Below are 27,671 nucleotides of genomic sequence, written 5' to 3' on the forward strand. Positions count from 1 at the left end.
TTGAATTGATGATAGCTGAAACTTCAGCGAGAAGAGTGACGAGAGTCTCGTGCGTAAGTCTTGAAGAGTTTACATCCATCAACATAGAATTTAAGATGTTGCGTGAGATCCCGATCATTCTCTCCCAGGAACCCCCCATGTGGGAACTATGAGGAGGATTAAAAATCCAGGTGCAACCTTTCTCCGCCAACTGATCTTGGATAGGCTTAGTGTCGATGTTCAGTTCTCTACAGGCGCCGATGAAGTTACTTCCCTGGTCTGACCTCAACTGTTTCACTGGTCCTCTGATGGCGAAGAACCGTCTTAAGGCATTAATGAGGCTGGATGTGTCCATAGATTCTATCACCTCTATATGAACGGCTCGCACACTCATGCAAGTAAATAGCACAGCCCAACGTTTACTGTTTGCGTGACCACCACGGGTTCTACGTGCGGACACCATCCATGGTCCAAAGACGTCTAGGCCAGTGTAGGTGAAGGGCGGCTCTGTGCATAGTCTATCCGCGGGCAAGTCGGCCATTTGTTGGTGTAGCTGTTTTCCTCTGGCTTTACGACAGTGCACACAGTCATGCAGTAGTTGGGCTACACGTTTCTTCATACCTATAATCCAAAGACCCGCAGACCTTAACTTGCCCTCAGTGATTTGTCTGCCCTGGTGTTCAGTCTTTTTGTGGTAATGTCGGATCAGCAACGTGGTGATATGATGTTTGCTGGGAATAATGACAGGATTTTGCTCCGCAACTCCTAGGTGGGCTTGATTCAAACGACCACCAACTCTGAGCAGGCCAAAAGTGTCCATAATTGGATTTAAGTTAGCAAGAGGTCTTTTTATAGGAATCTGCTGTCTGTTGTTCAAGCACTTCCATTCTACGTTAAATTCCTGCTGCTGGACATGACGTATTATGAGAGACTCGCTATGAGAAATGTCCTCAGCAGAGAATGGTTTATGACAGATGTGCCAACCGTGACAATCTTTATCTTCTTGAGTGTTGTGATAACATCTGGCGATGTGCACTAACCTTGCAATGGTTCTGACAAGTCTCATCCAACTGGAGAAATGTTCAAAACGATGACAGTCAAGCCTGGAGGTCTGCTTTGTTTCAGTGACTAATGCGCTAACTTCGGCGCGGATTTCTGGATCATTATCCGGATCCTGGATGCTGTAAACTTCCTGTTCACATTTGTCTGCCCGTCCTAGCAGAAACTCTGGGCCTGTAAGCCAAGTAGATTTAGCAAAGGAACCCACAGACGTAGGCCTGGTGGCGTGATCTGCTGGATTAAGTTCAGATGGTATGACAATGTGTTCTCTCGTCTCAGGCTTGCTGTCCATGGTGCGCTGAAGAGAGTTAGATCTGGATAGCGCTTGCTCCTGATTGTCTGGGAGTCTTACCCTGGTGGTTCCGTAGGGTAATGGAGAAACCCAGTGATTGGTTTCGTCTTTAAAGGACTCTCTGTCTTCTACTGATAAGGCCACCTTATCGTCATCCTTGGTTGTGCGAAAGACTGATCTCCCCAAGTCGTCAGCAAAGAGGGGAGAAATTATGTCAGGTGGTTGTACGAGGTCTGGAGACTTCTCTTTCACTTCGTAGTGATGAGGACACGGCTTAATGCAAGTTGTGCGTCCGTCTCCACGCACGTACGTTTTGAAGGAGTCGATTTCTGGTTGATCCAGGCATACGTTTCCTATGACTACCCATCCCAGGTCCAGCCTCTGGGCATATGGTGCGTAGTCGGGACCATTACACTGTTGGCGCACCTTGTGCACCCTTAGATTGTCTCTGCCAAGCAGGAGTAGAATCTCAGCATTGTTGTCCATAGGTGGGATAACGTTGGCTAGGTGCCTTAGGTGCGGTTGGTGAAACGCAGCTTCTGGGGTAGGAATCTCATCCCTATGGTTGGGTATTTGATCGCATTCAATCAGTGTTGGTAGGGGTATTTCGGTATTCCCACTGATGGGGGAAGCAATGAATCCTTGCGCCCTCCTGCCGCTAGTCTCAATGCGGCCTGAGCAGGTGTTTAAGATGTAGGGTTCTGATGGTCCCTTTATCCCGAAGGCTTCAAAGAATTTAGGTCCTGCTAGGGACCGGTTGCTTTGGTCATCGATCATGGCATACATTTTTACTGCCTTTTCTGGTAGTCCCTCTGGATAGACCTTGATTAGGCATATTCGGGCACAACATTTCTCACCCTGGCCCTCGCCACATACTTCCAAACATGAGCAGGAAACGGCGGCGGCTGCGTTAGCGTGGTCCTGGGGCTCCCCGCCATGACTTGGAGCGGGACTGGTGGCGACGGCAGCTGGTGAGTCTCTGTGCAGTGGAACTGGGTGCATAGCCGAGGCATGTCTTTCACTATGACACTCCTCACACTTGATGATGGATTTACAGTCCTTAGCCATGTGCTCCAATGAAGCGCAGCATCTGAAACATACCCCAAGCTCGTTGAGGAACTTCTTGCGCTCCTGTATGGGTTTGGATCTAAACCCTCTGCATTTGTTCAGTGAGTGTGGTTTTTTATGAATGGGACATTCACGATTGAAGGACTTGTCTCCTGATGAGGTATTGTACTGTTTACCCGTGGGTGCTGCATAAGATGGTAGGTTAGTCTTTCTAACACTCACGCTGCTCTTAAAGTCTCTGTGTTTATGCATGGCACTCTCATACCTTGGTGATGGTGTCGCTGGAGCTGTAGTGTTGAACTCCAGGAAATCGAGGCTGGGGTCATTCCTCATCTGGGACTGTTCTTCAATGAATCTGCAGAAATGAATAAATGGGGGAAAGGTGATGTCATGCACCCTTTTGTACCTTGAGACGGATGCCGCCCACTTTTCTTGCAGGCTGTATGGTAATTTCACGACAATTGGGTTCACTCCATGGGCTGTATCCAGGTAGCATAGCCCGATCAGACGAGGGTCTCTTTTGGCAAGCTCTAGTTCCATGAGCAGGTCACTCAAATCCTGAAGCTTATGGACGTCCTTAAGATTGATCTTTGGAATGTTCTGCAATCTCTTAAATAGGGCCTTCTCTATAGCTTCTGCACTGCCAAAGGTACGTTCGAGTCTCTGCCAGGCGGCAGCGAGACCTGCTTCTGCTTGTCCCACATAGACAGTTCTGAGGCTCTTGATGCGATTTGTGGAGCTTGGACCCAGCCATGAGATCATGAGGTTGAGCTCCTTCTCTGCGTCTAGTTTGAGGTTGGCAATGGTGGCCTTGAAAGTTGCCTTCCAAGCTCTGTAGCTCTCTGCACGGTCATCAAATTTTGAGAGACTTGTGTTAATTAGCTCTCTGCTCGCCATAATCCTGGCCAACTCAGACATATCTGATTTCTCACTGCTTGTTGCCACGACAACCTGTGGTGCCGCCGGGGCGTGTAGGCTTTGCGGCGTGAAAGGGTGAGATGCATCCAGGTAGAATGATGCTGCTGCAGGGTTGAGCTGTGATCTAGTCTCTGTAGATCGTGAGGACTGCTGCTTGAGCTGTGGAGGTAGGCCAGGAAACGCCTGATGGCCCTTTTTGTAGTTTCGTAATAACTGTCCTTGAGAGGGCACATCTGGGTGAACACCATCAGATTTCTCGGGTGCTGTAAGTGACACTGGCACTGTAGGTGGAGATGACTTTGAGGTTTCGGCGTTGTCAGCTTGGACGGTACTGCATACTGGGGGTGATGCAGATAATTGTTTCAGTACATAGTCGCTGGTGCGGTAAGCTGAATCTTCTACCTCCTGTGGTAGCGAGCAGACTGGATCAAGACCTTGGCTTAATGCTTGCTCAAGTAGTCTTACTTTAGCTAATGCAACTTCCTCTTCCATCTCTGATTCAAGAATCTTTATTCGAGCCTCTGCTTCTGCGTCTGCCCTCTTGGCCTCTGCTTCTGCCCTCTTGGCCTCTGCTTCTGCGTCTGCCCTCTTGGCCTCTGCTTCTGCCCTCTTGGCCTCTGCTTCTGCGTCTGCCCTCTTGGCCTCTGCTCTTGCCAGAGCTTCTTTTTCAGTGAAGGAACGTCTGACTTTGGATTGCTCTGCATTTATGCGGGCCTCTAGTAGTCTGTCGCTTAGGGTTGAGCTTCTTGAGCACGATGATCTGTATGACCGAGAGGAATGTTTGGATGAATTTGATCTGTGTGATCTAGTTTCTTGCAAATGGGAGATGCGGAGTTCCGCTTTATCTTTAGCAAGCAGCACCATGGTGTCTCTTTGAATGTCTATAGATTCTGCCTTGCTCAATTCTGAAAGGGCTTCATCATTATTAACGTTTTTTAGAAAGGTTATATACCTTGTGAACAGTCTCTTGTATCCTTCATGAGCTGTGTTCAGCCGCCTGATGCCAACTTGTAAGCTTGAGGTATCACCAGAGGATTTAAGTCCTGACATGAGGGAGGAAACTCGCTCCCATAGCTCTTCCAGGTTATCGCATAGCTCATCTTTTGTGGTTTGATAGTTTTCCCTGACCTTTATTGTCGGTTTGAGGGAGCGTCTTGGTCGCACGACTTGGTCTGCTGGAAGTGTGGGTTCTGCTTCCTGTACTTCTTGGTGATCAGTATCAGGCTGCATTAGCTCTGTTTCATCACTGGGGAACTGTGCAAGGTCCTTTTTGTCCATTTTGATTTAAGGTGCGCTGTCTCTTTAAGAAAATAAACTTTTGAATTGGGGGCTGAAAATTGCAGTGTGGCTGCGCTGGGGCACTCTGGCAAGGTTCCTCAGGTGTTTTAAGTGATTTGCGGGGGTTTAGGTTAGAGTGGGACCCCGTGTGCGTTAACAGTTCTGCTATGCGAGCAAAGATTGATATGGGATATAGGAAACGGCTTGATGAGTTGTGGAGGGCTTTCAGGCAACAGTAAAGATACTGTGGACATGCGGTGCTTGCCCTTAGACTTGTGGAACATGCACTGTAGCTGGGCAGATTCGCTGCAGATAGGCCTGTTGCAGGGCGATTCCTTAGTGTGGTAACTCTGAGGGAATCTGTGACTGGGGTGTGGACATTAAGCCAGTTTTTGACTGTTCTGTTCCCACATGAAGGCGAATGAAGGTATAACTGATAATAGCTGTGTGACTTCTTACCTTCGTATCCAAGCAGTGGGGCAGACAGGACCGGCAGATGTTCAGGTTAGATGGATCCAGACTCAGACATGAAGATGAAATCAGCGTAGGTTTATTCAATCCAGATAAGACAACAAACGGTGATACAATACTGTTCTGTAGTAGTGGTATCAATGCTGACTTGTTAGAATATGTCCTGAGGCTAGCTGCTGTGGCTGCAGAGCTGCTGCTGAGCTGCTGCTAACTACTGCTGACTTCTGCTGACTTCTGCGTGGTCAAAAACTGATGCCTTCACTCGAGCCCAAAAATGTGGAGTGTCTAGTCACACAGCCATGAGGAGATACTGAAATGGCTGCTCCCAGTGAAGAGACCTGCCCAGCAAGAGTCCACGCCTCCGAATAGAAAAAACTTTACTAACAAGAACAGGGACGTGTGGCATGCAAATTCTGGCCAGCAGATGGCAGCAGTGAAAGAAATGCATGAAAACAAACATGTAGAAATAAAGATTAATAATGTAATGTACAAATAACTATAAGGAGAACAGCACACACAGTGGCGGCAATTTATGTTTTTTTTTTTTTTTCGTTTGTTTGCGCCCCCCAAAAATTTTGAGCACCAGCCACCACTGATAGGCGTATAGTGATACCATATATATCAGCCTCGAATGCGGCTCTCTCCCATTTTTCTCCTGAGAAGAAAGAGGAGAAAAATAGGAGAGAGCCACATTCAAAGCTGATATATATGATATCACTATAAGGCTGCATTCACACCTAGGCGTATATACGCCTGAAGCGCGACGCCGCAGCCGCCCCTCATACGCTGGAGGGATGATTTTACATGGTCGGCTATGGAGATGGTTCACATCTCCACGCCGAACGCCGGACGCCTGACGCCTGCCGCCTGAAAAAAGGTCCCGGACCTTTTTTTCAGGCGTCTTTCGGCGTTCGGCATAGGAGATGTGAACCATCTCCATAGAGGGGGTGAGGCTGCATTCACAATCGCGGCGTTTTGTCGCCGCGAATCGCGGTACAAAACGCCGCTATTTGCCGCCGCAATTCGCGGGACAAAACGCCACGATTCAGTACGCCTAGGTGTGAATGCAGCCTTAGCCTATTACTACTATAATAGAGGTGAGAGTTCTGTGAGACTAATCGGAGGATTCTGTACTTATCCATCATCACTTCTTCACTCCGATATCCACCATCCCCATTGGAATACTCCCAAGGGAACTAATATTGGGGACATCCACTCATTGAGATAGCTATCCACCTCTCAGGACTGATATCTATTTACTTTAAGTGGACTTTGTTTTACATATTTTTCAGTATATATTTTTTATGTATTTACATTGATATATTTATGCACCAGCACTTTATATATGCTCACTTTTATCTGATAGTATTTGTGCACCACTTATTAGGGTGTTTTTAGAGTGTATTTTCTTTAGCGCAAGATCACCTGCATTTTTATTTCAACAAGCGGTTATTGATTGGTTTGCGCAAAAGTTATAGGGCTAGATTCACATAGAATTGCGGCGGCGTAACGTATCGCCTTTACGTTACACCGCCGCAAGTTTTCAGCGCAAGTGCCTGATTCACAAAGCACTTGCGTGTAAACTTGCGGCGGTGTAAGGTAAAGCCGTCCGGCGCAAGCCCGCCTAATTCAAATGGGGCGTGTATCATTTAAATTAGGCGCGCTCCCGCGTATGCGCATGCTCCGTTTTGAAATTTCCCGCCGTGCTTTGTGCGAAATGACGTCGCACCGACGTAGTTTTTTGAACGGCGACGTGCGTTACGTCCTTTCCTATTCCCGGACGTCTTACACACAAAAAAAAAAAATTTTTTAAAATACAACGCGGGAACGACGGCCATACTTTAACATGGGCTGTCTATTTTTACACCATCTAAATAGGACTCTCAACTTTACGACGGGAAAAGCCGACTAGCGACGACGTAAGAGAATGTGACGAGCGCGCGTACCTTCGTGGATCGGCGTAAACAGCTAATTAGCATACTCGACGCGGAAAACGACGCAAACTCCACCCAGCGGGCGCCGAAGTATTGCATCCTAAGATCCGAAGGCGTACGAAGTTAGAGAGGCAAGTGCTGTATTCACAAAGCACTTGCGTCCTAAGTTACGGCGGCGTAGCGTAATTGTGCCGGCCTAAGCGCGCCTAATTCAAATTGTGAAGAGGTGGGCGTGTTTTACGCTAATAAATCGTGACCCGACGTGATTGACGTTTTGAACGAACGGCGCATGCGCCGTCCGTGGCCATATCCCAGTGCGCATGCTCCAAATTACGCCGCAAAGACTTATTGGTTTCGACATGAACGTAAATTACGCCCAGCCCCATTCACGGACAACTTACGCAAACGACGTAAAAATTTAAAATTTTGACGCGGTTCTGACGTCCATACTTAACATTGGCTGCGCCATCTTTTTGGTGGAATAAATTTAGGCCTGAAAACGCCTTACGTAAACGGCGTATCTTTACTGCGAAGGAAAATCGTACGTTCGTGAATAGGCGTATCTCGCTGATTTACGCATTCTGGCCGTAAATCGACGTACACGCCCCTAGCGGCCGGCCTAAATAGACAGCTAAGATACGACGGCGCCCGCGGTCGTATCTTAGCTAGATTTAAGTGTATCTCAATTTGAGAATACACTTAAATTTACGACGGCGCAGATTCAGAGTTACGACGGCGTATCTACTGATACGCCGGCGTAACTCTCTCTGAATCTGGCTATATACCTACAGGTAAGCCTGTAAAGACTTTGGGCCAGATTCACGTAGGGGAGCGGTGGCGTAACGTATCGTAGATACGTTACACCGCCGCAAGTTTTCATCGCAAGTGCCTGATTCACAGAGCACTTGCGATGAAAACTACGCCGGCGGTCTCCGGCGCAAGGCGGGCCAATTCAAATGGGCGTGTGCCATTTAAATTAGGCGCGTTCCCGTGCCGGACCTACTGCGCATGCTCCGTTTCGCAATTCCCGTCGTGCTTTGCGCGCCGTGACGTCATTTTTTCGAACGGTGACGCGCATAGCGTACTTCCGTATTCCTGGACGTGTTACGCAAACGACGTTAAATTTTAAATTTCAACGCGGGAACGACGGCCATACTTTAGACAGCAATACGATTGCTGACTAAAGTTAGGGCACCCAAAACGACGACTAACTTTGCGACGGGAAACTAGACTAGCGGTGACAAAGCGAACGCGAAAATCCGTTGTGGATCGCCGTAACTCCTAATTTGCATACCTGACGCTGGTTTACGACGCAAACTCCCCCCAGCGGCGGCCGCGGTACTGCATCCTAAGATCCGACAGTGTAAAACAATTACAACTGTCGGATCTTAGGGATATCTATGCGTAACTGATTCTATGAATCAGCCGCATAGATAGAAACAGGAGATACGACGGCGTATCTCATTTGTGAATCTGGCCCTTTACTTCCACTTTAAAACCTAAAAAAGGGACTTATGGAAGCTCGGGAACATCCTGTACGTACTCGGCTAGAGCTGGCAATCTCCTTTGTTTCCTGGAGAGAGGGTCGCAATGCTTAAAACGTTTGAGCAGTTCATGAAGTTAAGTAAATAAAGAACTACGGCACTCAGTATGAAGACAAATAGTTCCCAACAGTGCACAGCAAGAGCCATGCGTCTTCGTCACATCTCTGCCGGGCCAAGTTCTTCTGTTGCACTTCCAGACGCAAACATCTGCACCCTCCTTGTGTGTCAGCCATACGTTTCATCAGCCCCTCACTTCATTTGAATTGCATTTTCAGAATGCCATTGAACAGTTGATCAAGATAATGAAATATATAAACTTTCTGAACAACAGAAATTCAGCAACTTTGTAAAATGTGCAAGTTGGCGGGCGGGTACAGTTAGCTTGTCTGCCACTAGGTGGCTCTGTTCTCAATATAGTGTGGTAAATAGGGATGCGCCGAACACGCCCACCCAGTTCGGTTCGCAACAGACCATCTCAACAGGGAAAAAGTTCTAGCGAACATGCGAACTCTATTAACCACTTCAGCCCCGGAAGAATTGGCTGCCCAATGACCGGGCCATTTTTTGCGATTCGGCACCGCGTTGCTTTAACTGACAATTGCGCGGTAGTGGGACGCAGTACCCAAACAAAATGTACGTCCTTTTTGTCCCACAAATAGAGCTTTCTTTTGGTGGTATTTGATCACCTCTGCGGTTTTAATTTTTTGCGCTATAAACAAAAATAGAGCGACAATTTTAAAAAAAAATCAATATTTTTTAACTTTTTGCTCTAATAAATATCCCCCAAAAATATATATATATATATATAAAAAAAAAAAAAATTTCCTTAGTTTAGGCGATACGTATTCTTCTACCTATTTTTGCTAAAAAAAAAATCACAATAAGCGTTTATTGATAGGCCCAGATTCACAAAGCACTTACGCCGACGTATAACAAGTTACGCCGACGTTAGTGCAAATGTGCGCCGGCGTATGTGTGCGGCAGACCCACAAACCAACATGCGCCTAAAAACAGGCTACACCCCGCCGACGTAGCTTGCACACGCCGGCGTAGGGTGGGCGCACATATGGGCTGGGCGCATGGTGCTGCTCCCACTGATTAGCCATTCAAACATGCAAATTAGGGAAATGTGCTGATTCACGAACGTGCGTGTGCCCGACGCATGCTACGCGAGATGCGCGTAAGTTGTACGCCTGGCGTAAAGTCATTCCCCATAGATGAGGTGCAACCCGGCAACAGACATGCACAGGTCTGCACCAGGGAACACAAGCCGGCGTATTGTGCGTTGGACGTGTGTCTGGCTGGGCGTACGTTATGTTCACGGCGTACGCAGTGATCCGGCGTAGCTTAGGCAGTTGTGCCGGCGTGGTTGTGAGCAGGCGCAGGGGGGTGCTGTGCATGCGTCCACGTCACGGCGCATGCGCGGTTCGTGATACGTACCTGTCTGGCGCTCGGCCCATCGTTTGCATGGGGTCACGCCTCATTTGCATGGGTTCACGCCCACTTCCACCTACGCCGGCGTACGCCTTCTAATCCCACGCCACGCTGGCGCAGCGTTGGGAGCACTGGCTTGCTGAATGCAATGCTTGCCTCTCCGCGCTGCGTTGGCGTAGCGTACAATGTTTGCTCTATGGCGGCGTAATGTGCGCCTTGCTCTCTGTGAATCTGGGCCATAGCATCTACAAAATAGGGGATAGTTTTATGGCATTTTTTTTTTTTTTTTTACAAGTAATGGCGGCGATCAGCTATTTTTATCATGACTGCGATATTGCGGCAGACACTTTTGACACTATTTTGGACCATTGTCATTCATACAACGATCCATCCAGAGGATTTTTTCTGCGTCCTGATAGTGGTGTCCCTTCTCTGGGGTGTGCAGGGTTGATCTAATGCTGTGATTGGTATGTGTGATTTTATCTGCACCTTTTGATGTATTTACTGCCATTTTTTCTATTTGTAATATTTGCAACATATATGCCTTTTTTTGTTTTTTAGAAAAGTGGTTCTTATATCCGTTGACTACATATACTTCGGCCCCTGATGAAGGGCAATCCGAAACGCATAGGGCCGTGTATGTCTTCATGGACCTTGCTTTTCAATGACACCTTATGCATTGTTTTTAAATAATTCTATGTGATATATGTGTACAATTTTCATTTTTTGAATATTAAATTATCTATTTTTGGATTACTGTGATTACTGTACATCTTTGTTGCCTTTAAAGCCCCATTTAGGGGGTCCCTCCACTTTTTCCTGCTTATCAGGGGTGTTGGCAACTTATATCAATCTTACAGAGATGTTCCATTTATGCTTTCATACAGCGATCAGTGCTATAAGAAATGCACTGATTACTGTGTAAATGACATTGGCAGTGAAGGGGTTAACCACTAGGGGGTCAGGACGGGGGTTAAGTGTGTCCTAGGGAGTGATTCTAACTGTGGGGGGGGGGGTTGGGCTACGAGTGACACGACATTGATCACTGTTCCCAATGACAGGGAGCAGTAGATCCCTGTCCTTTCACTAGGCAGAACAGGGAAATGCCTTGTTTACAGGTACGTTGATCTGCCTGCCGTGACATTCTGCCTACGTATATCTACATTAGGCAGTCGGCAAGGGGTTAAAGTGGATGTAAACCCTCCTATCGTTTTCAATCCTGGAAGCTGTCATCTTGGCCTCTGTTTAATTTACAACTGTCATGATGCTGTACATGTGATCAGTTATGACACTAACCATTGGATGGTTTGACAGTCTGGTTGAGAACACAACCAATGCGAGGGTTACAATACCGGCACATGCCAGAAATGTAACTTATTTGAAATGGTTAAATGGATGGGTTTACTTCCGCTTTTAACCACTTGCCGACTGCCTAATGTAGATATACGTTGGCAGAACGACACAGGCAGGCAAAGCAACATATATTTAAAATAATCGTTTTTAAAGGAGCAGTGATTTTAATGCTGTTTAAAGTGAAACAATAAGAATGACAAATTCCTTTAAATATCATGCCTGGGGGGGTCCCTTTAGTCTGCCTGTAAAGTGGTGCATCTGTACGCTGTATAGAACATGCTGTAGCAATAATGACATTTCTAAAGGAAAAAAATGTAATTTAAACGTGTTTGCGGCTGTAATGTATTGCCGGCTTATAGATTTTAAAAAAAAATGTTTTTTTTTTTTTTTTAATTGGCGTTGGGTCCCCCCCCCCCCCCCCAAACCCATATCAGACCCTTATCTGAGCATGCAGCCTGGCAGGCCAGGAAAGGGGGAGGAAGATTGAGCGGGGTAGGGGCAGGGGCGGCTTTAGGTGTTCAGGCGCCCTGTGCAAGCTAATCCTGTGGCGCCCCCCCCCCATCTTCACCCCTCGCCCCCTGGTCACCTAAACATACACAAAGAGGTCCCTTATATCCTCCTCCCCTTCTGTGTGTAGGCTGGCTATAAAAAGTAAATACTTTTTCTTTTTTCTTTTTATCTGAAAAAATAGATGCATGCAGGGCCAGGGGCTCAGTGTGACTTACCTTTCGGTGGACGGCTTTGCATTTAAAAATGGCGCCGCCCGGCGCTTAGACGCCACTGTGCATGCGCTGTCTGCCTGAGAATAGCCAAGCGTTTTCAGGATTTCCCGAGCAGCTGCGGCGCATGCGCAGTGTGCCTGTCGGGGCCGGCAGCAGTCATTTTTTTTCAGGTGCCGCAGCCGATGCATTGCTCTTTACCCAGTCCCAGGACAGGGGTACCCATTTGCTGCTGTGACTCATAGAAGTCAGACTCCTGTGATGATCATGTGAGTAACTGACTGCGACTCACATTCTGCGAGCTGTGATGGCCGCAAGGCGCCCCTGTTGCCCATGGCGCCCTGTGCGGCCACACAGCTTGCACACCCCAAAGGCCGGCCCTGGGTAGGGGTGGGTGCTTTTGGGCAGGGGAGCTCTTCTCGACAACCCTGGGCTGTGGTTGTCGGGGTCTGCGGGTGGGGGGCTTATCGGAATCTAGAAGTCCCCTTTAACAAGGCGGCCCCCAGATCCTGCCCCCTCCCTTATGTGAATGGGTATACGGTACATCCTACCTGCCGAGTAACTTCAAAAACTGTGTGTAAGGCCTCTTTCACACAAGGCAGACTCCATCGCTACGGAGTCCGCCAACTCAGCGGGAGATCTCTCTGCTGATCTCCGCTGAGCCGGCGGATGAAAACTCCCTCTCTGCTCACTGAGCGGGGAGGGGCTTGTGCAGTGCCGCTGTCTCCTATGGAGAGATCTGAGGAAAACAGACAGCATGTCCGTTTTCATCAGATCTCACCCGATCCAATCCGCCATGGACGGATGGGGACGTATCGCCATCTGTCTGATTTTGGCAGATCGGATCGGGTCGGATGTCAGCGGACATGTCTCCGCTGACATCCAAAGCTCCATAGGATTGCATGGAGCAGCTGTTCAGCGGACCTGAATGACCCGACCGTGTGAAAGGGGCCTAAGTCTACCTAGAAGAATTGATGCTGATTAAAAGGCAAAGGGCGGTCACACCAAATATTGATTGGATTTGGATTTACAGTAAAACCTTGGATTGCGAGTATAATTCGTTCCAGAAACCTGCTTGTAATCCAAAGCACTTGTATATCAAAGCATTTTTTTTTACAGAGTATAGAAGAGAAGAGAGGCGCCTCTAAGTGTAGCAATAAGTTGCTAAATGTTGTACCTTCATTAAATGTAACCATATTACTACAGTTAGAGGCTCCTCTCTTCTCTTTTATACTCCGTTGTGACATGACGCTACTCTTATATCAAGACATCGCTTGTATATCAAGGCAAAATGTATTAAAACATTTTGCTTGTCTTGCAAAACGCTGTCAAACCAAGTTACTCTCAAATCAAGGTTTTACTGTATAGTGTGTTCATTTATTTTCCCTTTTTGTTAATTAACCACTTGGGATCCGCGCTATGGACGAAAGACGTCCACAGCACGGCTCTCAAGTGCCAAGTGGACGTCTTTGGACGTCCTGTTGTTGTCATTCCCCGTGCGCGCCACTGGGGGCGCGCAGCGGGGAAACAACGTGCTCGGGAGCCGATGCTTGTGCCTGGCGGCCGCGATGTCCGCCAGGTACCCGCGATCGTCGGTGACAGCAGGGACGTGGAGCTCTGTGTGTAAACACAGAGCTCCACGTCCTGTCAGGGAGAAAGGAGACCGATCTGTGTCCCTTGTACATAGGGACACAGCAACGGTCGCCTCCTACAATCAGTCCCCTCCCCCCACACAGTTAGAACACACCCAGGATACACATTTAACCCCTTCCTCACCCCCTAGTGTTAACCCCTTCCCTGCCAGTCACATTTATACAGTAATTAGTGCATTTTTATAGCACTGATCGCTGTATAAATGTGAATGGTCCCAAATTTGTGTCAAAAGTGTCCGATACGTCCGCCGCAATATCACAGGCATGACAAAAAAAAAAAATCACAGCTCGCCGCCATTACTAGTAAAATAAAAAAAATAAAAAAACATAAAACTATCCCCTATTTTGTAGGCGCTATAACTTTTGCGCAAACCAATCAATATACGCTTATTCCGATTTTTTTTTTAACAAAAATATGTAGAAGAATACGTATCGGCCTAAACCGAGGGAAATTTTTTTTTTTTTTAATTGGGATATTATTATGACAAAAAGTAAAAAACACTGGCCCCAGGTAAATTACTGGAGCTACGCTGCATTCACAAAGCATTTGCTCCGTAATTTGCGGCGGCGTTTCGTAAAAGGGGCCGGCGTAAGCGCGCGTAATTTAAATGATCCCGTAGGGGGCGTGGATCATTTAAATTAGGCGCGTTCCCGCGCCGAACGTACTGCGCATGCTCCTTTGGGAAAATTTCCCGACGTGCATTGCGGTAAATGACGTCGCAAGGACGTCATTGGCTTTGACGTGAATGTAAATGGCATCCAGCGGCATTCACTAACGAGTTACGCTAACGACGCAAATTTTGAAAATCGCGACGCGGGAACGACGTCCATACTTACCATTGGCTGCGCCTCCTAATAGCAGGAGCAGCCTTACGGCGAAAACGGCGTACGCAAACGACGTAAAAAAACGAGCGCCGGCCGTGCGTACGTTTGTAAATCAGCGCTAGTATGCAATTTGCATACTGTACGCTGACAACTACGGGTGCGCCACCTAGCAGCCAGCGTCAGAATGCACCCTAAAATACGACGGCATAAGAGACTTATGGCAGTCGTATCTTAGGCTACAGCCGGCGTATCTAGCTTTCTGAATACAGAAAGTAGATACGCCGGCGCTACTTAGCAATTACGCTGCGTATCTATGGATACGCAGGCGTAATTGCTTGCTGAATCTACCCCATTGTGGTTTTTTTTTCAAAATGTTCTGTCTTTTTATGTTTATAGCGCAAAAAATAAAAATCGCAGAGATGATCAAATACCACCAAAAGAAAGCTCTCTTTGTGGGAAAAAAATGATAAAAATATAATTTGGGTACCGTGTTGTATGACCGCGCAATTGCCATTCAAAATGCGTCAGCGCTGAAAGCTGAAAATTAGTCTGGGCATGAAGGGGGTTTAAGTGCCCGGTAATGAAGTGGTTAATAGAACTAAACAATCAAAATTTGTATTGTTGAAAGTATTCTTATCTTACAGCATTTATTCATACCTCTCTAAAACTTTTGCACAGCACCGTATATATAATATATAAAATTTGAATGTATATTTGCAATTAGCACTTTGTATAATAATGAGTAATTAGCAAGGACTAGCACATTTATGTATATGAATGTATATATATGTATTCTGCAATTCTGGTAATTGGATTTTTTATGATTGTATAGAATTTATAAAAAGGAAGTTAGTCACAGCGCCAAACTTTATGATATAATATTGGTGTGTATATATATATATATATAGCATTTTGGAGCGCAGGAAAGCTTAGATATGGGAAACTATTAGTGTAAGCAAAGTACTTTAAGAACCTGTCTAATGCTGTTTTAGCCACTTAAGACACGGACCTTTAGGCAGCTAAAGGACCCGGCCAGTTTTTGCGATTCGGCACTGCGTCGTTTTAACTGACAATTGCGGGGTCGTGCGACGTGGCTCTCAAACAAAATTGGTGTCCTTTTTTTCCCACAAATAGAGCTTTTTTTTGGTGGTATTTGATCACCTCTGCGGTTTTTATTTTTTGTGCTGTAAACAAAAATAGAGCGACAATTTTGCAAAAAAATATAAAATATAAAAATATAAAATATAAAAAATATATTTTTTACTTTTTGCTATAATAAATATCCCCCAAAATATATATATATATAAAAAAAAATCCTCAGTTTAGGCTGATACGTATTCTTCTACCTATTTTTGGTATAAAAAAATCGCAATAAGCGTTTATCGGTTGGTTTGCGCAAAATTTATAGGCCCAGATTCTCAAAGGACTTATGACGGCGCAGCGCCATGTACGCCGTCGTAAGTCCTAATCTGACCCGTCGTATCTATGCGACTGATTCTTAGAATAAGTTACGCATAGATATTTATTAGAACCGACAGGCGTAAGTCTCTTACGCCGTCGGATCTAAGCTGCATTTTTTTTTTGACCGCTAGGTGGCGCTTCTGTCGAATTCCGCGTCGAGTATGCAAATTAGCTAGATACGCGAATTCCCGAACGTACACGCGGCCGACGCAGTAAAGTTACGTTGTTTACGTTAGGCTTTTCCCGGCGTAATGTTGCCCCTGCTATATGGTGGCATAAGTGCGGCGCATCATTGTTAAGTATGGCCGTCGTTCCCGTGTCGAAATTTGAAAAAGTTACGTCGTTTGCGTAAGTCGTCCGTGAATGGGGCTGGACGTCATTTACGTTCACGTCGAAACCAATGATGTCCTTGCGGTGTACTTTGGAGCAATGCACACTGGGAAATTGCACGGACGGCGAATGCGCCGTTCGGGAAAAACGTCAATCACGTCGGGTCACAGTAGATTTACATAAAACACGCCCCCCCTGATCCAAATTTGAATTAGGCGGGCTTACGCTGGCCGTTTTACGCTACGCCGCGGCAACTTACGGAGCAAGTGCTTTGAGAATACAGCACTTGCCCATCTAAGTTGCGGAGGCGTAATGTAAATCAGATACGTTACGCCCACACAAAATTGCGCGGATGTACCAGAATCTGGCCCATAGCGTTTACAAAATAGGGGATAGTTTTATTGCATTTTTATAAAAAAAATATTTTTACTACTAATGGCGGCGATCAGCGATTTTTTTCGTGACTGCAACATCATGGCGGACACTTTGGACAATTTTGACACATTTTTGAGACCATTGTCATTTTCACAGCAAAAAATGCATTTAAAATGCATTGTTTACTGTGAAAATGACAATTGCAGTTTGGGAGTTAACCACAAGGGGGCGCTGAAGGGGTTAAGTGTGACCTCATCTGTGTTTCTAACTGTAGGGGGGTGTGGCTGTAGGTGTGACGTCATTGATCGTGTTTCCCTATATCAGGGAACACACGATCAATGACGGCGCCACAGTGAAGGACGGGGAAGGTGTATTTACACACAGCTCTCCCTGTTCTTCAGCTCCGGGGACTCCAGCGGCGATCAGGTCCCGCGGCCACGGAGCTTCGGACCGGGTCGCGTGCATGCGCCCGCACGGCTTAAAGGGCAAAGTACATATACGTTGATGTGCCCAGCCATGCCATTCTGCCGACGTAAATCGGCGTGAAGGGGTCCTTAAGTGGTTAATATCCATACCCCAGAGTTTTGACAACAATTCACACTTCTCGCCATGTAACTCAAAGGATTGACACCTATGTAGACCTTTGACACCAAGGATGGAATTTTGGATCTAGTACAGGGGGGTTCCACAGCTTTCCTGTTTTTGGACATCTGCCTATTCATGGCGATGGGATCAAGGAGTCTGTGCTGCCAAATCCTGGGGTATTTTCCTGGAACTCACTGGAACTGACGAGGTGGCTTGAAGTGATGAGAGAGCTTCCCATGCGACTCATGGACCAAACACCCAGGGCAAATTTTGGGGCCCCTTACACAGCTTTAGGCAGGGCCCCCACAAAAGTGTCATCTCCTCTCTCTCCTGCCGCGAGATGAGATGATAAGCGGGACGGGACGGGATGGGGGGGGGGGGGGGTTGGTGCTGACAAACAAAGTCAAGTCTCTTCTCGCTCCTGCCATGAGTTGCTAACCAGTTAAGCCCCGGACCAATATGCAGCCTAAAGACCCAAGGTGTTTTTACAGTTCGGGACTGCGTCGCTTTAACAGACAATTGCGCGGTCGTGCGACGTGGCTCCCAAACAAAATTGGCGTCCTTTTTCCCCCCACAAATAGAGCTTTCTTTTGGTGGTATTTGATCACATCTGCGGTTTTTAGTTTTTGCGCTATAAACAAAAATAGAGCGACAATTTTGAAAAAAATTCAATATTTTTTACTTTTTGCTGTAATAAATATCCCCCAAAAACATATATAAAAACATTTTTTTCCTCAGTTTAGGCCGATACGTATTCTTCTACCTATTTTTAGTAAAAAAAATCGCAATAAGCGTTTATCGATTGGTTTGCGCAAAATTTATAGTGTTTACAAAATAGGGGATAGTTTTATTGCATTTTTATAAAAAATTTTTTTTTTACTACTAATGGCGGCGATCAGCAATTTTTTTCGTGACTGCGACATTATGGCGGACACTTCGGACAATTTTGACACATTTTTGGGACCATTGTCATTTTCACAGCAAAAAATGCATTTAAATTGCATTCTTTATTGTGAAAATGACAGTTGCAGTTTGGGAGTGAAACACAGGGGGCGCTGTAGGAGTTAGGGTTCACCTAGTATGTGTTTACTACTGTAGGGGGGTGTGGCTGTAGGAATGACGTCATCGATCGTGTCTTCCCTATAAAGGGAATGACGCGATCGATGCGCCGCCATAGTGAAGGACGGGGAAGCCGTGTTTACATACGGCTCTCCCCGTTCTTCAGCTCCGGGGAGCGATCACGACGGAGCGGCTATAAACAAATAGCCGCGCCGTCGTCCCGGATCGCTCCCCGAGCGGACCCGACCTCCGCATGTAGCGCGGGGGGGGTCCCGATCGGACCCCCCACCCGCTAATAGGCAAGGACGTACGTGTACGCCCATGTGCCTGTACGTGCCATATTGTGGACGTATATGTACATGCGGGGGTCGGGAACTGGTTAAAGTCAGACGGAAAAAAAATAAACGGGGTGGGGGGCGAGCCCCTGCCGCAAGTCCCTGCCGCAAGTTGCTAAAGGTGGGGGGTTCCGACCAGGCCCCTGGGGACCATCGGGCCCCTTACAGGTGTAATGCCTGTACCCCCCTGATGGCGGCCCTGCAAACACCCCTGAAGATGGTGACAGGGAGTGTAAGGCACAAAGAGGCACAAGCGGTTTACCACTTCAATACTGGGCAATTTTACCCCCCTTCCTGCTCAGGCAAATTTTGAGCTTTCAGCGCTGTCGCACTTTGAAAGACAAAGATAAGTAACATTATACCAATGTAGAACATTCTATAGACCGTATATACTCGAGTATAAGCCAACCCGAATATAAGCCGAGGCACCTAATTTTACCACAAAAAAATGGGAAAATGTATTGACTACGAGTATAAGCCTAGGGTGTCCATCTGCATGCCTTACTGTGCCTCACTTTGCCTCACTGTGCCCATGCCTCACTTTGCCTCACTGTGCCCATGCCTCACTGTGCCCATGCTTCACTTAGCCTCACTGTGCCCATGCCTCACTGTGCCCATGCCTCACTGTGCCTCACTGTGCCTCACTGTGTCCATGCCTCACTGTGGCTCACTGTGCCCATGCTTCACTTAGCCTCACTGTGCCCATGCCTCACTGTGTCCATGACTAGACTTACGTTTAACATGGGAGTCTATGGAAGGGGTGCCCGGCATTGAAAAATCAATGCTCCCCGGCCGTATGCTCCCCAGACAGCAAACTTTGCACACTTGTAGAAGAGAACGGGTTTGGGGTGCAGGGGACATACGGCCGGCTTGTACCGGGTCCCCAAATTTCCCGGAGAAATGACTGTTTAACATGGGAGTCTATAGAAGGGGTGCCCGAATTTGAAAAATCGGTGCTCCCCGGCCGTAGGTTCTCTGGACAACAACCTTTGCACACTTGTAGAGGAAGAGTGCGGCTACATGTGTGCCAAGTTTGGGGTTCAGGGGACATATGGCCGGCCGGTACCAGGTCCCCAAAGTCCCGGAGATCAGGCACAAAAAGGTGACTCGAGTATAAGCCGAGGGGGGCATTTTTAGCACAAAAAACATGTTGAAAAACTCGGCTTATACTCGAGTATATACGGTAAGTAACATTATAACAATGTATAACATTCTATACAATTAACAAGCATCCCATCAAGAATATATGGAACATTCTTCGGCCCCTGGGTTCCATTCCTCACATCTTGAGGGCCCCCTTTACACATTTAGGGCCAGATTCTGAAAGGACTTACGATGGCGCAGCGCCATGTACGCCATCGTAAGTCCTAATCCGACCCGTCGTATCTATGCACCTGATTCTTAGAATCAGTTACGCATAGATATACATTAGATCCGACAGGCGTAAGTCTCTTACGCCGTTGGATCTTAACTGCATTTTTTTGTTGACCGCCAGGTGGCGCTTCCGTCGAGTTCCGCGTCGAGTATGCCAATTAGCTAGATACGCGAATTCCCGAACGTACGCGCGGCCGACGCAGTAAAGTTACGACATTTACGTTAGGCTTTTCCCGGCGTATAGTTGCCCCTTCTATATGAGGCATAAGTGTGGCGTAACAATGTTAAGTATGGCCGTCGTTCCCGGGTCGAAATTTGAAAAAGTTATGTCGTTTGCGTAAGTCGTCCGTGAATGGGGCTGGACGTCATTTACGTTCACGTCAAAACCAATGACGTCCTTGCGACGTACTTTGGAGCAATGCACACTGGGAAATTCCATGTGCCGTTCCGCAAAAACGTCAATCACGTCGGGTCACAGTAGTTTTACATAAAACACGCCCCCCTGATCCAAATTTGAATTAGGCGGGCTTACGCCGGCCGATTTACGCTACGCCGCCGCAACTTACGGAGCAAGTGCTTTGAGAATACAGCACTTGCCCATCTAAGTTGCGGAGGCGTAACGTAAATCGGATACGTTACGCCCGGGCAAAGATACGCCGCTGACTGAGAATCTGGCCCTTGTGCTATTAACAGCTGTTTTTAAAGCTACAGCAATTTCTGTGTTTTTAGCGCTGTTTGAAAGGCACAGACGTAAATATTTCACATTTCAGGAACATCTGCAGCTGGGAAAGCAATATTTCTGTAAATATTTAACAGGATAAGCCAAACAGCATTAGAGAAGACCGTTTAAAAGTTTCCTTCTGGGCAAATCTTCCAGTTTGGTGACGCTAACAAATAATTATGAAGAATTAGGGCAATGACAATGTTTTACAGTTATAGGCATTTGTGGGTGTGCAGACAGCCGCACCCTGCTTGACGGGTTCATGCGCCGTGACTGTCTTGTTTTGTAATTTGGTAATGGGCTCCATAACAAGAAACGCGTCGCTGAGTTAATAGAAGGTTGATTTTGGATGAGAGGTTGTAATGTAAACCCTTTCACTGGCCATACACACAACGATTTGTAGGCAATTGCAGTTACTTTCAGAATGCAGAAAACAAATAAAATCAGAACTAAACTCTCCCAATCAGCATTAACTATTTTTAACCCTTAACCACTTCAGCCCCGGGCCATTTGGGTGGTCAAAGATCGGGGCCACTTTTTTGCGTTTCGGCACAGCGTCGCTTTAACTGACAATTGCGCGGTCGTGCGACGTGGCTACCAAACAAAGTTGACGTCCTTTTTTCCCCACAAATAGAGCTTTCTTTTGGTGGTATTTGATCACCTCTGCGGTTTTTATTTTTTGCGCTATAAACAAAAATAGAGCGAGAATTTTGAAAAAAAATCAATGGGCTGGATTCAGGTAGATTTGCGCTTTTTTTTACGGAGGCGCAGGGCAACGTTTTTGCCCTGCGCCCCCGCAAATTTACTGCGCTGCCCTTGATTCACGGAGCAGTAGCTCCGTAAATTGCGTGGGCGCGCCGGCTAAATGCCCGGCGTAAGCGCGCGCAATTTAAATGATCCCGTAGGGGGCGGGAATCATTTAAATTAGGCGCGTTCCCGCGCCGATCGTAGAGCGCATGCTCCGTCGGGAAACTTTCCCGACGTGCATTGCGGCAAATGATGTCGCAAGGACGTCATTTGCTTCAAAGTGAACGTGAATGGCGTTCAGCGCCATTCACTAATCACTTACGCAAACTACGTAAATTTTGCGACGCGGGAACGACGGGTATACGTAACAAAAACCGCCGTACGGAAACGACGTAAATTGCGTACGCAAGGCTCGCACAACCTTGTGAATCGGCGTTAGTATGCAATTTGCATACTATACGCTGAGCACAACGGGAACGCCACCTAGCGGCCATCGCAAGAATGCAGCCTAAGATATGCGGGCATAAGAGCCTTATGCCGCGCATATCTTAGGCTGCAGTCGGCGTAACGAGGTTCCTGAATCAGGAGCATTCGTTACGCCGGGGCAAGTAAGCAATTGCGCTGTGTAACTATGGTTACACAGGCGCAATTGCTTCTTGAATCCAGCCCAATATTTTTTACTTTTTGCTATAATAAATATCCCCCAAAAAATATATAAAAAAAATGTTTTTCCTCAGTTTATGCCGATACGTATTCTTCTACCTATTTTTGGTATAAAAAAAAAATCGCAATGAGCGTTTGACTGGTTTGCGCAAAAGTTATAGCGTTTACAAAATAGGGGATAGTTTTATGGCATTTTTATAATTTTTTTTTTTTACTAGTAATGGTGGCGATCAGTGAATTTTTTTGTGACTGCGACATTATGGCGGACACATCGGACACTTTTGACACATTTTTGGGACCATTGTCATTTTCACAGCGATCAGTGCTATAAAAATGCACTGGTCGCTGTGAAAATGACACTGTCAGTGAAGGGGTTAACTACTAGGTGGCGCTGTAGGGGTTAAGCGTTCCCTGCATAGTGTTTCTTACTGTAGGGGGGGTGGGCTCTGTGTCACATGACACTGATCTCCGCTCCGAGTACACGGAGCTGAGATCAGTGTCATTCTCACTAGGCAGAGCAAGGAGATGCTTGTTTACACAAGCATCTTCCCGCTCTATACCTCCCCGCGGTCCGACTCACAGGGAAGGCGCGCTCGCGACCTCACGGCAGGCATTTAAAGGGCCACGTACAGGTACGTGATTATGCCTGTCCGTGCCATTCTGCCGACTTATATATACAGTGGGCGGTCCTTAACCACTTGCTTACTGGGCACATATACCCCCTTCTGCCCAAGCGAAATTTCAGCTTTCCGGTACTGCGTCGCTTAACACAATTTTTTTTACTTTTTGCTATAATAAATATCCAATTTAAAAAAAAAAAAAAAAATTCTCAGTTTAGGCCAATACGTATTCCTCTACATATTGTTGGTAAAAAAAAAAAAAATCGTAATAAGCGTATAGTGACTGGTTTGCGCAAAAGTTATAGGGCCAGATTCACCAAAGAGATACGACGGCGTATCTGCTGATACGCCGTCGTATCTCTGTTTCTATCTATGCGACTGGTTCATAGAATCAGTTACGCATAGATATCCCTAAGATCCGACAGGTGTAATTGTTTTACACTGTCGGATCTTAGGATGCAATACCGCGGCCACCGCGTCGGGTATGCAAATTAGGAGTTACGGCGATTCCCGATGGATTTTCGCGTTCGCTACGTCGCCGCTAGTCTAGTTTCCCGTCGCAAAGTTAGTCGGTTTTTTTGGTGCCTTAACTTTACGCAGCAATCGTATTGCTGTATAAAGTATGGCCGTCGTTCCCGTGTCAATTTAAAAAATAACGTCGTTTGTGTAATCCGTCCGGGAATACGGAATTACGTTACGCGCTTCGCCAATCGAAAAAATGACGTCACGACGCACAAAGCACAACGGGAATTACGGAAGGGAGCATGCGCAGTAGGTCCAGCGCGGGAGCGCGCCTAATTTAAATGGCACACGCCCATTTGAATTGGCCCGCCTTGCGCCGGACGCCGCCGGCGTAGGTTTTCATCGCAAGTGCTTGGTGAATCAGGCACTTGCAATGAAAAATTGCAGCGGTGTAACATATCAACGATACGTTACGCCGCTGCAGTTCTACGTGTATCTGGCCCATAGCGCCTACAAAATAAGGGACATAATTATGATTTTTTTTTTTTTTTTACTAGGAATGGCGGCGATCTGCGATTTTTATTGGGACTGCGAGATTATGGCGGACATATCGGACACTTTTGACACATTTTTGGGACCATTCACATTTATACAGTGAACAATGCTATAAATATGCATTGATTACTGTATAAATGTGACTGGCAGGGAAGGGGTTAACACTAGGGGCGGGGAAGCGGTTAAATATGTAGCCTAGTGAGTGTTCTAACTGTAGGGGGAGGGGGGTGACTGGGGGAGGTGGCCGATCTGTGTCCATATGTACAAGGGACACAGCATCGGTCTCCTCTCCCTGACAGGACGTGGATCTCTGTGTTTACACAGAGTTACTGCTCAGTTACTGGGCACCGCCGGCGGCACGCGTGCGCCCCCTAGCGGCTTCAAAAGACGAGGACGTCATATGACGTCCTGTCAGAACAATTAAGCTACCTTGCCGCCGTCATTTGACGGTGGTGGTTAAGCAGTTAAAGCGGAGTTCCGCCCTAAAAAACAGCTTGGCTTTAATGTAAAAAAAATTTAATGAAAAATTTTTTTTTTACTCACTTCTATCTGACTGTTACTAGGCAGATATCGTAATCTGCCTAGTTCCTGGTCCTAGGTCGTTCAACTTCCTGTCCTAAGACCCCATTGCCTCCTGGGAAATGATGACACTCATTTCCCAGGAGTCTCCGGGCATTACTGTGCCTAAAAATTGCCCAGCATGCACCTCTCCCTGAAAACCAGGAAGAAAAAGGAAATAAGGCAAGTGTTTGCAATGATTTCTGGAACGATTGGGGCGCTATTAATATGTTTTAGGGACAATTTAATGTGGTTAATTTTAGCTTGCAAAAAAAAAAAAAGAAATCATTAGCTAGATTCAGGATGGCGAGCGCATAGTTGCGGCGGCGTAGCGTATGGCATTTACACTACGCCACCGTAATTTAGCGAGGCAAGTACATGATTCTCAAAGTACTTGCCTGCTAAGTTACGGCGGCGTAGCGTAAATCGGGCGGGCGTAATGGCGCCTAATTCAAATTTAGCTGAGGGGGCGTGTTTTATGTTATAGCGCCGCATAGAGCCGACTAGCAGTTCGGCTACTTTCGGAAAACTGGTGACGCGCCTTATGCGCCGGGGGGAAAGTTTTTCACAAGGCGTCAATCATCTAGCCTCTGCATAGGAACGCCTACTCCCGCGGGAGTGAGAACACGGAAGCCGGGTGGAAAATAACAATAAGACGGTATGTACAGCAAAAAAAAAAACGGCATAGTGTAAATTATGCTGAATGGAATGTTAAATACATGTTTTTAGGGTGAACCTCCGCTTTAAGGATTTCCGCAACGTGGCTTCTTCTTTAGCATAGCACTTCATCAACCGTGACCAACACCTTTAGACACTGGCGGAAAAAACTGAGGTATTTCCTGTGTGGGAGGGGTTATATGGAGGGGACTTCCTGTCTTGGGTTGCCAGCGTCCAATCACCTAGAGGTGGCATATAACCCACATAGTAATTACCGTATTTATCGGCGTATACCGCGCACTATTTTGCCCTGAAAATCAGGGCAAAATCGTAGGTGCGCGATATACGCCGATACCCGCTTTCCCGCCACGAGTTTGAATACTGCGCCGGCATATACCGAGCGCAGTACGCTCGTGAATCTTCGGGCAGTCTCGGCGCCTCTCGCACTGACGTCCTGAGCGTACAGGACGTCAGCGCGACAGTTGCCGAGCCTGCCCGAAGATTCACGAGTGTACTGCGCTCGGTATATGCCGGCGCAGTATTCAAACTCGTGGCGGGAAACGAGCGGGGAGGACGCGAGGACGCCGCAGAAGGACGCTGGACCCTGCCGAAGAGGACCCCCGACCCGCCGAAGAGGACCACCGACCCGCCAAAGAGGACACCCGACCCGCCGAAGACGGACGCCGGACCCGCCGAAGAGGACACGCGAAGCCGAAGAAGGACGCCGGACCCGACGAGGCCGCCGATGGACGCCGCGCAAGACACCAAAACTGTAAGTACAAAAAAACTAAAAAACGTTTTTTCCACAGGATTGGGGGCCACTTTACGGTACTATGGCTGCTCTGTGTCCCGTGATGTGCGATAAAGAAATGTTACCATTGGCCAGCGCTCAGTACCGATAAAGCACAATGAGGTAGGAATCTACAATACAATATGCTAAGACTAAATAAGACAAAATTCATTTGTAAAATCGACTTATTCTTTTTGTGAATAAATCCAACCATTTTTATTTGAACAATAAGACATGGGCTCATGCTGTTCGATCCATAAATATGTCTAGCGGCTCGTGCATTTGTAGCTGGTCAATGCTGTATAATTATATATTCCTTTGTTTATCTTTCATCTCATTTCAAACCATTTTATGTTTTTTTTCTACTTATAATAAAAGCTCCATTTTCATAGTAGAGTGTATAGATAATTGGTTGAAGGCTCAGCCACCCCTTTTAACAGAATGAGAGAAATTGACCAAAGGAGTAATACTACACCAAATGTCACTTTCTACAAGGGTACTTCATGTCTTTTTATATAACAAAGGGGCTTTAGAGCTGAACCCAGACAGCTTTTCATTCATAAAAAATAAAAATAAAAACATTATAATTAATTTTTTATGTACCAAGTATAAGTCCCTGAATTTGACTTGGTATCAGGTTCCTGTAATCTTGCAATACCGCATGTGGCCAGAGGTAGGGGGGCACCGGAGAGCTCCGAACCGTTCCGAGTGTCACCGCCACCCCCGCACCTCAGGCCAAATGCGGTACTGCACACCTTATTAGCTTGAATTCTGTTATTTTTTGTGAGGCAACACTCGTAAAATCGCGATTTTTTTTTTATTTGCTCATCTTTCAAAACGCTCGTTAACCGCGTTACTTCTAAACCAAGGTTCCACTGTACAGGCTTGGGTCAGGAAGGTGACTGTATTTGTTGCTTAACCCCATTCTCTGCCACTGATGTATGCCTTAAAGCCATAGCTCCCAACTGTCCCTGGTTTCGGGGGACTGTGCCTGATTTGGAGCAATGTCCCTCTGTCCCTCTTTCCTCCTCATTTGTCCCTCATTTCGGTCTGATCCATATAGTTGCATATAAAATGCACTTTTTATCTTCTAAAAAGTGTTTATCAGTGCTAAACCTTTCATCCAATCCACGGTTTTATGCGTTTTTGCATGCAGTTTTCATGCATTTTGCGTTTTTAAGTTTTTTTCCCCTCTTTAAATGCACTGTAAACACACTGGGGCAGATCCACAAAAGGATTACGCCGGCGTATCTACTGATACGCCGGCGTAATTTTAAATTTCCCGCGTCGTATCTTTGTTTTGTATCCACAAAACCAGATATAACGGCATCTGGGATCGATCCGACAGGCGTACGTCTTTTTCGGCGGCTGCTAGGTGGCGTTTCCGTCGAAATCCGCGTTGAGTATGCAAATTAGCTATTTACGGTGATTCACGAAACATACGTCTGGCCGGCGCATTTTTTTACGTCTTTTTCGTTCGGCTTTTTCCGGCGTATAGTTAAAGGTGCTGTTATGAGGCGTACTCAATGTTAAGTATGGCCTTCCTTCCCGCGTACAATTTTGAAATTTTTACGTCGTTTGCGTAAGTCGTTCGCGAATAGGGATTTGCATAGAATGACGTCACCGTCGGAAGCATTGGCTTTTTCCGGGTTAATTTCGAGCATGCGCACTGGGACGCCCCATGGACGGCGCATGCGCAGTAAAAAAAAAACGTTGTTTACGTTGGGTCACGACGTATTAACATAAAACACGCCCCCATTACATCCATTTGAATTCCGCGCCCTTACGCCGCCAGAGATACACTACGCCGCCGTAACTTACGGCGCAAATTCTTTGTGGATTAGAAAAAAAAT

This window comes from Rana temporaria, chromosome 3 (genome assembly GCF_905171775.1).
Source record: "Rana temporaria chromosome 3, aRanTem1.1, whole genome shotgun sequence".
Taxonomy (NCBI): domain Eukaryota; kingdom Metazoa; phylum Chordata; class Amphibia; order Anura; family Ranidae; genus Rana; species Rana temporaria.